Source organism: Lygodium microphyllum, chromosome 27, assembly GCF_053477565.2.
Source record: "Lygodium microphyllum isolate KBCC chromosome 27, Lygodium_microphyllum_v1.1.10, whole genome shotgun sequence".
Taxonomy (NCBI): domain Eukaryota; kingdom Viridiplantae; phylum Streptophyta; class Polypodiopsida; order Schizaeales; family Lygodiaceae; genus Lygodium; species Lygodium microphyllum.
Window position 1 is genome coordinate 41,283,805 of NC_141161.1, and position 5,490 is coordinate 41,289,294.

The following is a 5,490-nucleotide window of genomic DNA, read 5'->3' on the forward strand; positions in this document are numbered from 1 at the left end:
GTGTGCTGACATACACCAAGTCAATCTCATCTGCTAGTACCTTCTCTCTCACAACGTGGTAGTGTACCTCAATATGTTTTGTCATGGCATGGAACACAGGGTTCCTAGCCAATTGTATACTGCTCATGTTGTCACAATAAATGACAACTGGACCTTCCACCTGCACATATAAATCAGCCATTAACTTTTGTAGCAATACTACCTCACATGCTGCAACAGCAGTACCTCTATACTCAGCCTCTCTACTCGACAAAGCAACTGTAGATTGCTTTTTGCTGCTCCAAGCAACTGCTGCACTACTAAGAGAGAATATGTATCCGCTGGTAGATCTTCTATAAGATATATTACCAGCCCAATCTGCATTTGTGTATCCAAACACCTGTACATCTGTACCTGCCTCATAGAAAAGTCCATACTGTAATGTGGACTTCACATATCTCAATATGCGTCTGACTGCATCCAAGTGTGGCTTTCTAAGTACTTGCATAAACTGACTCACAAGACCAACAACGTAGCTCAAGTCTGGCCTTGTAATGGTCATGTAGATCAAACTCCCTACTATCCTCCTGAACATAGTAGGGTCTTCTATCTCATCCCCAACATCAGCACTCAACTTTACATTCTGCTTCAGTGGAACTGAAAGTGGTTTGTATGTTATCATACCATACTTGGACAACATATCCAAGCCATACTGTCTTTGAGACAGCCATATACCATCATCACCTCAATGCCAAGGAAGTATCTTAGCTCACCTAAATCCTTCGTCTCAAACTTCTTCTTCAAATTGCCCTTGACTTCAACAATCCCACTATCACTATCACCTGTACTAATCAAGTCATCCACATAGATGACTATAATGACCAAACCTGCATCTCCCTTTCTCACATAAATTGAGTGATCAGCATCAGAAACATAAAACCCAATATTGACAAGATACTCTCTGATCTTGTCAGACCACGCTCTAAGTGCTTTCTTGAGCCCATAGAGTACCTTCTTCAACCTGCACACATACGTGGGATGCTCTAAATCTTCATAACCTGTTGGCTGATCCATATACACTTCTTCCTACAAATCACCATGCAAGAAGGAATTCTTCACATCCATTTGCTGCAACCTCCAACCTTTGGCTGGGCTGCTGCCAAAGCAATCACACATCTGACAGTTGCCACCCTAGCAACTGGGCTGAAGGTTTCATCATAATCTATGCCATATGTCTAGGCATAGCCTTTTGCAACCAGTCTAGCTTTGTACCTACTAATAGAATCATCTACATTGTGCTTCATCTTATAAACCCACTTGCATCCAATAGCTTTGTTTCCCTTCGGCAATGATACTAGATCCCAAGTCTTATTGGCCTCTAATGCAGCCATCTCCTCATCCATTGCTGCATCCCAATGAGCATGACCAACAGCCTCCTCAAAACATGTGGGCTCAACATCCTCAACTAGTTTCACCATATAAGCATAATGGTGAGCTGCATAACCTTCAAAACCAAATCTTTTAATAGGGTATCTCACCTTGCTAGACCTGCGTACCACTGGATCACTCAATGGAGTCTTTGCATTAACATGTGCTCTCTGCACACCTGGAGTCCTCACTGAAGGAATGCAAAGCTCATCATCCAAGCTCTCTGAGCCACTTGAGTCTCCATCAAGAACTGCATCAATGCCATCTAACACTTTATTCTTTCCTTTGTCTTTACCTGTAGTGCTACTAGATGCACCTGCAGATGTAGAGCTACTCCTTAGTCTCCTAGACCAAGGACTACCAGATGATGTCTCTGGTCCACTAAGAGTCTGTGATTCTTGCTTTCCAGCCTGCACATGAGTATCATGATCATCATCATCATGCAATGCATCACCACTAGATGCATACCAACTGCTCATTTCATCAAAGATGACATCCCTGCTCACTCTGAACTTACATGTGACAGGGTTGTAACAGTGATACCCTTTCTGCTCTAAAGAGTATCCAATAAAGACACACTTTTTAGCCTTTGGATCCAGTTTCTTCCGCAACTCATCTGGCACATGAACATACGCAATGTAGCCAAACACTTTCAAGTGTGAGACATCAGGCTTCTTACCTGTAAAACATTATTCGGGGGTCATACCATGAACTGCAACTGTGGGAGTTCTGTTCATAATATAAACAACAGTATGAATAGCCTCAGACTAGAAATGCTTAGGCATATTCTTTTCAGCCATCAAGGCACGTGCAACTTCTGCAATATGCCTGTTTTTCCTTTCTGTAACCCCATTTTGCTATGGGGTATACCTGCATGTGAACTGTCTCTTTATCCCATGAGACCTCAGAAAATCACTGAACTCATTTGAGAGATACTCTCCCCCTCCATCTGACCTCAAGCACTTTACTTTCAAGCATGTTTCTCTTTCAACTGCAGCCTTGAAAGTTCTAAAGTGCTCAAAAGCTTAACTCTTTTCCTTCATAAAATATACCCACAGCTTTCTAGAACAATCATCAATAAATGTGACAAAGTATGAACTGCCTCCAAGAGATACATTTTGTGTAGGCCCCCAAATGTCCGTATGCACAACATCAAGGATATTTCTGCTTACATCTCTGTCATGTGAAAAGGGTTGTCTTGCCTACTTACCAAACTAACATGCTTTGCATACCTTATGAAATTCTGCAACTCTAAATGTAGGCAAACCTGTAACCAACCCTTTGGATTGCATTAATTTCAGCCTATGTACATTTGCATGTCCAATGAATTTGTGCCAAATTTCAATATCTGCAACAACACCTTTTCCCTTAGCATACATAGCAGCATTCATAGTAGGAATTCCAGCATCCAGAGTAAACATACGTCCAACTCTACTTCCCTTTGCAACTAACCTGCACTTGTTATTGAAGTCTTCTACAAAGAAGCCCTTTGCATTAAATCTGACTTGCAGCCCTTGCTCTACCAGCTAACCCACTGACACCAAGTTCTTTGTAATAGATGGCACATGTAATACATCTAAAAGACTCTTTGTCTTACCATCATGCAAGGACAAGGGAACTTTTCCAATGTGTGAAATTGGGTGGCATGAATCATCACCCGTCTGCATGTAACCTGCATTTTGCAAATCCTGCATCTCTCCAAACCATTCTGCATGGCTGGTCATATGATTGGATGCACCTGAATCAACATACCAAATATCATCATGTGTTCCCTTTCCTGTAACAGTATTCAACATATGCTGCATAACAAACATACCTTCATTTTTGTCTTCATTCTGTTGTGAAGACGATGCATAGTTTCCTTGCTGCAACTTACCACTGCGGATATTATCTTTCTTAGCATAATATTGGGCTGCAATATGACCTGTTTTGCCACAGTAGTGACACACAATACCACAGTTGTTAGAGCCTCTGTTTTTCTATTCACCTCTTCCTCTAAAGCTCCCCCTGCCTCTAAAGTTACCATGACCTCCTGAAACCTGCATATCGCCAAATTGCTGATTCAATCCGTTTTGCTGGTTGTCACTACCACGTCCTGTACCACGGCCTCTTGAAGAGAACCTGCCATGTCCCCTTCTTGAACTAGAGTAGAAAACTTGGACCTCTTCACCACTTATTTCAGATGTCTCACTCTGCATGTTGATCTCTTCAGTGATCATAAGAGAGACCAACTCATCGAAATCTGGGAATGGCTTTCTATCATATATGGAAGTTACAAAAGACTTCCAAGCCTTTTCATTGTTAAGTCCGCCCAAGGTAGACGACACCAAATCATCATCATCAGGCATTGCATCAATCGCTGCCAATGCATCTGCAATGCTTCTTACCTTCAGTGCATACTCATTGATAGACATCTTCCCTTTCTTTAATGTATTCAACTCTTGCTTGAGTTGAATCTTTCGTGCCTTTGTATTTACAGAAAACATACTTTCAAGTATGGTCCAAGCTGCATATGAATTCTCTACATTTCTGATATGTCCTAGCATATTATTGTCAATTATTGCTGATAGCCAATACATGAACTTCTTGTCTTTTGCATTACATTCCTTCCGTGCCTTTGTCTCTTCTACCATTGGAGGATCACTCACCTCCGGCTCCTTTTCTTCACCTGAAACAAACTCGTAGAGGCCTTTTCCAATAAGGCAGTTCGTGACACGGAACTTCCATGAAGGGTAGTTATTCTTGTCGAGCTTCTCAATGATGGGGCTTCAACTATTCTCTGCCATTATCACAAAATTAATACCAACAGCAAGCAAATCTTCTACAACCCTCGACCTGTAGTATACAGCAGTACACCAGACAGCCTTTTTCACTATGTGCTCAATAATACATGCAATCTGCAACCTATTTGCAGATAAACCTTGTGTTTACTCACTTGTAAACACCTTTGAACTTACAGATTTGAAATCCGTAACCTGCGCATCCAATTTTGGTCAATACAGTTGAAGTCACAGTGTATCCTGAAACTGCTGTCCGCAACCTTGCGGCTCTAAAACAGGCCCTAAAACGGCCTCAAATGCCCAAAATAACTACGAGAAGGCCTTAAAGGACAAATCTGCAGAATACATAGCGCTCTTCGCGCACACCAAATCTCACTACAATCTGAGATTATTGCTCTGCCCTGCTTTCGGTGCCTCCACAGGCACTATCCAAGAGAAAGAGTGGAAGGATGGGAGAGCTTCTTACCCGTGGCTTGCTTGCTCGAACCTTGCTTCTTCTCCTTTCCTTCAACCTTCGAAATCAGCCTCTCTCAGTGGTGTGGCTCTGATACCATGTCAATAATTGCGTGGTGGGCGGACTTGCTCAAGATGCTGCACCGAACACACACAAAATGCACAAGGAGAAGCTCACTCAAGAGACAAGAAGAGAGATGGAGGCCAAAACGTTTTCTTGCTAATTTCTTATTCTTCTTTCTCACTCTTTACAATGTACAAAAAGTATAGATAAGATACAACATAAAAGGAAAGTGGCCTACTAAGTCAAACAATGCATAACCGACTACACTAGTCGACTGGCACTATAACTATGCCAGCTGTAAATAGGTGTAATAACCTGAATATAATAAGTAATGAGTCAGTGGCCATGTGAGAGTCATAATGACTACCAACGTGCTAAGTGTAGAAAAGTGGGGCCATCTAACCAGGCAGTCCACCATCAATGTATGCATGTGTTGAGCTTGTCATCTCAACAAGATATGAGTAAGCGCGATGGTCGACAGTCCGCCAATGTTTGAGTCATTCTCATGTGGACGATGCATGACTTTCTGAGATTCAGAGAGTGCTCAGGTAAGTAGGATTTCGTTGTCATTGGTAATATCTATCATAGCTCATTCAAGTTTGTTTTCACTAGATAGAGGTGTTGGGACAGGTCTGGTTACCTCAGGTTATCATGCATATCCATTGTGTGGGCCACAGTTAGACTCCCGAAGGTCACGAACCATGAAGAAGATGGTATATCAAGGACACGCCGCTATCTTGTCAGAGGTTCATAAACTCATGGAAGGTTTTCTTGGACAACCTCTAA